This window comes from Ptychodera flava, chromosome 10, assembly GCF_041260155.1.
Source record: "Ptychodera flava strain L36383 chromosome 10, AS_Pfla_20210202, whole genome shotgun sequence".
Classification (NCBI taxonomy): Eukaryota; Metazoa; Hemichordata; class Enteropneusta; family Ptychoderidae; genus Ptychodera; species Ptychodera flava.
In genome coordinates, this window is record NC_091937.1 from 3,873,355 (window position 1) to 3,882,521 (window position 9,167).

The following is a 9,167-nucleotide window of genomic DNA, read 5'->3' on the forward strand; positions in this document are numbered from 1 at the left end:
AATGGGAGAAGCGTTTCTTTGGCATTGGTACTTTACTTGTCTAAAGTCTATGTAGTACAAACGAAGTCTAAACGTCCCGTGTAGTCAATACTTTGAAGATTCCTTGCACCATTTAGCAGGCCAGGATGATTTAACAAGTAAATCATCCAACAAGCACGAAAAAACGAATAGCAATATTAGTTGCTGTATCATTTGCGCATTAACCCCCATTCAAGGTGAAATTTATCTAAACCGATTATATGCTGACATCATCTGGCATACATGTTTAATAAGTTTGGTTACTATATATCGGTGCATTTTTATGAGTAAAACAAGCTTCGTGTCAGGAGACTTTCGTACGTTGTACGTTTCGGACATTGGCAGTCAACTACTGGTTGTTAGGACCTTACTGCATAGACTTTGTCAGAGGAAATGTGAAATAAACATATGCCTATACTTTGTTCAAGTTGGTGATTGTGTGAAATAAAATCAGTTCAACAAATCTTTACTTTTATATTTGAAATGTTTTGTCTGCAGATACTCCGCAATAGGATCCCACACCATCGTATTCACGCTTGTGTAAGGTGAACACTGTGGGTAGCTGATGTGAGCTTGCATGGAGTGAAAGAAGCAAGTTTCTCCGAGAATCGCGATAACTCCACTGCATTGTGGTTAGAAATAATAGTCGCGATTACTAGTACTATATCGCATTCTGTAAATTAGTTTTCATTCACAGACTAGACCGAGTCTAATCCAAGCCATAAAGCGTCATCGATCTGTGCATCCCTTTCCTGAAAAATATCAGTAAACCGCCAGTAAATAAAATGACAAATCCTTTTTACATGCCAAAACGGATAAAATGTTATTCTACGTCATATATTTCAGATAGTTATCTATTCCATCGGCCGTTTTACCTGTCCCTTTACACTACGTCAAAGCAACTATTGTTGCCGAAACCCCTGGGTCGCTGTTAACGAGTTTATTTGTCTATGCCAATCAGATAGCGGCGTTGTAATTTCCGTAGGTGCCTCCACCATCAGTATCATCAGAAATCGGAACACAGATAGGAAGCCAGAAAACGTATATAAGCACAACGTCAGAGACACATTTCAAGCTTTCCTTGGAAGCAGAATTGTGAATCCCTTGAGAGGTAAGTCAGCTGTTACTTAAACTCAACTTAGTCTTGTAGAGAACCACCCTTCGCTGCAGGGTAGTTCATGTACCAAAACCTGGCAGTTCAACAGTAGACCAATACACTGTATGTCAACTGATTCGCACTGAGGTCACGTATTTCATCATCAGTAGAGCACTTTCGCTACTTACATCATCAATGTGTTTTGATGGTAAACTAAATATTGTACCCTATTGTACCATATTGTGTCTACAAGACATTTAATGACAAAAAAATTTCATTTACAGAAATTTGTTTCCATCCGTGCTATTTTTGCTGTTCACATACCATACTACGATCACAGAAGTTGTGCCAAATTCAAGTTTGATCAACTATGCAGAGTTGATGCGATTTGCGTGACATCAAAATTAATAGGCACGGCACCGTTAGATTTTGCGTGTAACTTTGAATGCCACGTTGCATGCATTGAATACATAGAATTTAAAATGCAGAATCGACGACTGGAAAACACATGCCATGCATCCTTTCCTACCTGAGCAGACGGTCAACACAAGGAAATAGTACTGAAATTACAAATTTCCCTGACTTGGTGTGTACATTCATAGACATGTCAGCTGTTAGGTTTTGCCAGACCTGCTTTCCTCGGCAGTTTATGTGCTACATCTTCAAACACAAATGCAGTCATACTGGAGAGTTTAAAGACAGCAAAGTGCTCGTGTGTTGTCGACTTCAAATACGTGATTTACTTCTAACGCAAAGCTGAGTGGTTAGCTGTTACTATCAACATTTAACACTTTTGGCACGATTTCATAAGTAAGACCGATGTGACATGATGGTATTTGCTGTTGCTATGGGGTGGCCACCATGTTTTTATAAGTTTAAATGAGGGGAAGGATCAGCCAGGTTTTGTTTTTTCCATAGGGACAACCAAGTTTTTGATGTCCTTAAAAAAATCCACAGCACCCCCGTAGAAACTGACCAGTCCATTACGTCGCGAACTTTTTGCTGGTTTCATAATGGTGTCGACGGTTTATTCATTTGGCGATTCTTGCAAATTGCCCGTACTGTTTTCAATGCTTTGCGACTAAAGGGGGGACTCTAAGAACAGATCGCAGAAAGCAGAGTTGGCCTTCTAGATCAACCAAATCAATAACTAAAGGGGTTGTTCAAGGTAGATACGTTTGGACGGCTCCAGTGTCGCACATCCACTCACCATTCAGCCATTTGTCGTAAAATTAGTGATGTACAGGGGTGAAAAGAAACATAAATACAGTGATTGTAGACAAACTTTACAATGTCGGCTACAAGATACCCCTTTATGTACGCGTAATGCATTCAACGTGCCTCCTCTCTATTACCATCGATCAACATGTGGCCATCTGCTTCCATATTGTAATTCTTTACTTTTACGGAAGACTCCACTGTCTATGCTTTTATATCAATAACGTGGGTAGATAAGTAATGTAAACTCTTGAATGGCTGTGATGTAATGGTGCGTAATGTAAACAATTTCGTCATCAAAATCCGAATCAAACTAAGGTGAAGTGAATCGTTTCTAAAACAGATTCGTTCTCCATTCACGGAGTGTACGAGACAACCTTCCGCTGTCCATATTTCTCACTTTAAATCAGATATTGACGACGTAATAAGGCTGTGTATATTCCTTACATTAAGTGTTGGCCGTGGAAGCTATTAAGCTCAAAGCTATAATTCTGTAGAAACGTTTATCGTCATATATTCTCTTTGTAGAATTGACAAGTGTTACCTTCATCACAAATGTCAAATTGACGGAACATACTAGTATATTATGGTATTAACAATTTAATGTTGCTTCAAATTTCGTTTGCGAAATGCTAATCACTTGTTTCTTTAACTAATGGGATACTGCTACCACTACCAGAGGAATCCATCGTGTTTCACAAAATAAAGCAAGTATATATATCTTACAATGGCAACTTAATCGGCAAAAAGGTGACGGCCCGGTAACTCGCTGTGATGTATAGATTGGTGATGTCACCATACAGCCTTCAAACACAGTTCGTAATCTTGGTGTTACCATGGAGATAGTCTGTTGTATGTCGGCCCACGTTGTTAATATTTGTTAGTCAGCCTCCCATGCGTTCTGGAAGATAGGGAAAATTCGAAACATCTTGGATCAGAGCAATACGGTCCACGCTTTCTTTACGTCTCGTTACTAGTAAGATTATTGTAATAGTTTGCTTTTTAGCCTGCCTACTTATGAAATTCAAAAGCTTCCAACAATTCAGTATTCTGCCGCTCGTTTTGTTACTAGAACAAGAAAAACCGATCATATCACACCTTGTCTCATAGATTACATTGGCTTCCAGTGAAGCAAAGGAAAGAATTCAAAATGTTTAGCATCACTTTAAAGATTGTATAGCTCCAAAGTAGTTGGGTGAATTGCTCACAGTCCGTGACATTCGGCGCACACTTCGCTCTCATTCCAATGTTGTAAATTTATATCAGCCAATTGGAAATACGTGTATTACGGTGATAGGGCTTCCGCAATTTTTGCACCTCGCTTATGGAATTCTCTGCCATTACATATTCGAGCGGTTCAATCATTGGATGTTTTTAAAAGTAAACTGAAAACTCACCTTTTCACGTCTTTTTATTCGTAATTTTCGTAGTTTTTACGATGACGTTTTATAACATGTTGCTTATTTCCTTTGCTTTTTTACTGTAAGTAAAACAATTTTATGTTTCATCCTTCTCTTTGTTGATTTTAAGTGTAAAGCGCATTGCGATTATTTTTAATGTAATGCGCTGTATCAGAAATAAAGATTAAAGATTCAAAATGACGTCCCTCTAAGACACTGATATCAAATCAATCTTGTGGTTTGATTACAGGTTCTCGCTGACGTCACTTTTTGTTGCAGACATCAGTCAATTTGAAGAATAAAGGTATGTATGGCCCATTTGTTCTGTTTGTATACAAAAGAAACCCGCCGCAAGTTTAAGTGTGTTTGGTCGACATGGCGAGTTTTCAAAGAGGTTCCATTTTTGTGACTGATCTTGGACACATTTGGGGCGGTGAACTATAGTCTTTTAGGGAACGAGCACAATCAATGGCAGGGGAGAGGCAAGAAGAGAAGACATACTGTCATTTTTTTTCAATGCCCCGCATTATAGAGGGGGAGATATCGATGCCCGCACAAGGTGAGCCAACATTTTTAGAGCCCCTCTCTGTTCAGATCCAATAGTTGTAACTTTGGTAATTTTTTTATTTTGTTTCTGCGTATCATCTTCAGTGTCTGGTTCATGGAGAAATTCGTAATATTTAGCTCATAAATATACCTTATATGAGTATAATCTGCATTGTTATTGATTAAATTTTGTATTCAGGTCCGGACTAGAATACAATTATCAACAATAACAATGGTCATTTCACATATACAGGCTGTGTTGGCAAGCAAGACACCGGGCATTGGTCATGATGATCGGATTATAGTGAAATTCTGTAGTTGATACATTGAAACAGAGTAGTGAAAAATTAGTCCACAGTCAGCTAATGTCCCTTTAAGTAATGTAAAATGACGACGCTTTTCCCCTCATCACGTGAAATTCAGTTAATGACCGAGAAACAAAGATATAACCCACAGAAAAAATGATTGGCAAAATTGCTCAGAATATTAAATTATTTTATCTCCAGAACTTTACAGAATATTTTTATCTTAACTATTTATCATTGCATAAGGTATATGATATAAAACCTTTACGGCCTTGATACGGGTTTTGCGGACCTCTGTCGCGTACTAACAGCGATATGGGCCCTCGCACGCTCAGGCCTATCCGCCGTACAACCTCCGTCCGCAAACATGTGTCAGGGCCGTAAAGGCATGGCAGCGTACAGCTGGCCAATGGGAAAGTAAGGCACTACTTCTGCTAGCTAACTATTACATGATGCTCTGACAAAGGCAGTCGGTATGCTTTGTCTATCTCAATCTTGGCAATGACTGAAAGGAGAGATTTGACTTTCAAGAGCTCGTCAGATTTTATGGAGGAGTTATGTAAAGTGGATCCAAGGCATCGGTCGGTTGGCTGGGAAGCATACTGTAATTGAACATGAAAGTGCGTGGCTGGAAGGGTAAAGGTTTTTGTTTAGTGTCGTACTGCATGTAAAATGATTTATTTGCGCTCACAGGCAATGAATCCTGTGCAGATACGGGCCAATTCGGCAATATTTCTGAGTTGATTTTTCATATTGTAAATTGTATATACTTGTATATTTTTGCATAGATCATGAACTAAATTAGGGTTTCCAGAGGGTTGTTTACGTAAGCAGATTATAATCATAATCGTAATTTATAACTAATCATAATAATAACACTAAAAGGGTTTCCAGAAGGTATTTACACAAAATCCACATTGTTTGTAAATAACAGTAACATTCACATTAGTAATTTATCAATGTTCAAAATCGATGTTTGCTCATAACACTAACAGGAAAAATCAACATAAATGATGCCTAATTGGCCTGCAGATAGCTTGACAATGGGAAATCCTGGAAAATTTATGCCAAGACGCAGATATTGTACTGCAATTGTATTTAAAGTATAGTAAAATGACATTTTCTCCCTTCTTTGTACAGATGAGGGCAGTCATTTTGGCACTTTTAGTAGCGTGTTTGGTTGGCGCTGCAATTGGACAATTCGGCTGTGCAGAGCAGTGTACTTACTGTGAAGACGCAGGCGCATTGTCACCTGAAACAATCACCCAATGCGCGGAATTGTGTGCCATTGGAACAGAAGAACTGTGTAGTGGGTACATTCAAGAAGTGCTTAATGGCTGAAGTGTGACACCGAAAAGAAGCGTACGCCAAGGTCTGCATCATGATCGCCAAAACATCGAACCGTTCGAATTATGAACTTTCATTCTCAGACAGACTTTATGTAGATGTAACTTATATATTGTTCTGTCTTTCATAATTTCGTAAATTGCTTTAATAGAACACAGTCTTCCAACGCATATTGGTTCTGTTGTTATTTTATATCCACACATATAAATAACCAAACCTTTTCTGTTTTAGGCTGCATTCGCTAACATTGAGGGTGGGAAGGGGTGAATGGCAATTGAAATATGATTTGTTTTTGATTCCCCAGCCCTCAATACCCTCAAAACATTCAAAAGCCCACCCCTCCATATGATCAAAAAATGTCCAAATCCCTACATTGTTAGTCAAACATTTATTATTCCATGAATAGTAAACAAAAATTTAGATATCTTTTTCGGTATTCTTTCTTTTACAGCGTATTAACTATGATCTCTTGTTTGACACCCTATAGCCTAATGTTGAAAGATTGATCGAGAATTAAGCTTATCAACACAGCACATATATGAGTACAGTATTGTATCATTGACAAGTGAATTTCAGTCGGGAATCTACTCAATCATAAATACTATATACATACGCTTTGCTGACAAGTATAATATTGTGTGTTTCAGCATACTGTAGGAGATAGCAAGAAACCAAAGTCGATAGATTGAATGGAAGTATTGAAATACAACTTCTGCCCCCTGTTACAAGGTCTACTTGTTGCTTTTCTTATGCAAATTCAATGGCATTCATACTAATTTTAGACTTGTTCAAGCTATACAGTCATGAAATGCTAAAAATGATTATAGAATAATTTGTTTAGATAATTAAAGCTATAGCCATTGGATGACATTAAAACATTTATTGAATTACCTCCCAAAGTCTGGAATCTGAAAACTTAAAAAATATATAAGGAATCAAAAAGTTCTTAGATCCGCCATGCCTAGTGCAAACTTCATATAATCCTCTCTACTACCCCTGGAATTTTCCTCCAATCCACCTCCCCAGTATTTGTGAATGCAGTCTTGTAATGATGTGAATGTTGCCTTATGATATGAATGTTGCCTTATGATAACATACTGTCCTACGAAAGTCATGCACATTGAATAATTGAATAATAACAAAATAATCCTACACTTGTGATCAAATAATGACATAAAATGACCAAATATGCAAATTATGGCATAATAATAATGACATGAGCTTAAAATATTGAGATAATGCTAATTTTGGCAGTTCTCATCCCGTACTACAAGTTGGGGACCCACTATGCAAGCCTAGTATGGTTAATCTAAGTTGTGACCCTATTCGCCGCTAAGTTGCTGATACAAATACCTCATTTGTTAACTTAAATCGCTCATTTCCTAGACAACAATGTTTCTTCAGAACTTATTCTTTGTCTACAGTACAGTGCTAGACTGAAATAACATTTCCAGAAGCATTTGGTACTTGTAACAGTTTCTACAAATCGGAAAGCCTAATCACAAGAAACCATAAAGAGCATTGCTTCTCAGTTGCCGAGAAGAATGCTAGTTTAAGCAATAATGCTACCTCTCAGGGTCCATAATGGACAAAAGCAAACACTGCATAACAATGTCAGAGGCGAAGCCAAGTACATCGTGGAGTGCAAAGTTTTGGCTATGTTGTGAACTTGATGGTAGAAAACATCTGGAGCCACATTGCTGGATAAATACATCTTGGAGATGATGTCACAAAATTTACTGGTAGTGACAAAGCTATAATATTACAAGGAATATCAGACAAAGCTAAGAGGGTTGACATTATATAATGGAGAACTATACACAGTAAACCCACACTATTTTTTGTTTCTCAATTACCGGTAGTTTTTGCTGAGTCATCATTGTAAGAATTTGATTTAATAAAGAAGACAAAATAAAAAAAAAATGCTGCCTCAGCATACATCAAGAAAAGTAAATGTACTAGTATGTCCAATTATTACATGATAATTTTTTCTTTTCTTAATTGAATCTTACTGGTAAATGATTCAGCAAAAACTAAACAAAACCTGAAATAGATGAACAGGTGTTACAGAAAGACCATACTGTGATCACAGGCTGGGTTGGGAGCATTCCATTGTAGTATAGGAAGAGAAAATAACACTAAAACAGAACATGTTTGTTGGCCGAAAATCTACCCAGCGACAGTCAGGGTAAATTCAGGGAAAAGCCATGAAGAACCTCAGATGTGAACAAAATTCTCTAACTTACGAATTGTAAAAAATATAAAAGTATTTCTGATGTTTTTTTTGAATCTTTTAGATCTTTCTATCTGACAGGGCTGATCTAGCAACATACCAGCTGTGGAATACATCCCTTTTTTATGCAAAGGAATAATAGATGAAATGGCATCATCCTCGTGATTCACAATTTCAAATTTGTGAAAAACTATTTTTTATTTTCTCCATCTTAAACTTTATTTTCACTTTCTGGAAACCATCCCAGCTGACTGAATTTCTCCTTGGACCATTTTGTCATGTTAATCATTTCTGTATATTGAAGTTAGGAATCTGAAGGAACTGCTGAAACTGCAACTGAAAGCTGCAATTCCTGGCTGCTAACGATGCATTTTATGCCATTATGGGCCGGTGTCTTACAATCAAAAACATATCAATATCCAGGTCGAGCATTTCCAAAACATAGTGACCCCTATCACCAAAATCAAAAATAGGGTGATACCCTCCCCCTTCAGAGAAAAAAAAACTGACTAGTCCCTTGAACAGAAATATGTTCAATTAACAGGATGGCTACAATCTACATTGTCTCTCAATACAATCTTTGAATCTTTCTCAATTTTTCTACTGTGGACAGGGCTTTCATTAAATTTTTGATCAATAGGCGAAAAGGAAATATCAACAGGCTGGTGTTGCGATGACCTACAGTTACTTTGTCTGATGACCAAAGGTCATGCAGGAATAAGAGGTCATGAGGGGTCACATCCCTCTTGAAAGGGCTCCTTGAGATTTTTAGAGGCTATTTTGAGCCCTTCTGTACACTTTTTGAAACTTTTAAGGAATTCCTAAGTAAGTCTTTGTTAGATTTTAGAGTAATTTTGAAGCTTTCTGATTGGTGGCAAGTTTTAGAAGCTACCTTAACTGTAAAAGTAGTATGATCAAAAAACTCCATAGTTGAAATAACTCTGTTTGTAAAATCAGTGCAGTTGCTCTTGCTGTGTGATTGCAATACAGATTACATTGATTTT

The 9,167-nt window shown here is 37.4% G+C and overlaps 1 long non-coding RNA gene across 1 annotated transcript; it reads left to right on the forward strand.

The window, feature by feature from the left end:
* The first annotated feature begins 977 nt into the window (after positions 1–977).
* Positions 978–6,100, forward strand: LOC139141828 (uncharacterized). The gene is made up of 3 exons (XR_011554259.1): positions 978–1,129; positions 3,983–4,036; positions 5,724–6,100. It is a non-coding gene; the product is annotated as an uncharacterized lncRNA (long non-coding RNA).
* The last annotated feature ends 3,067 nt before the right edge of the window (positions 6,101–9,167 follow it).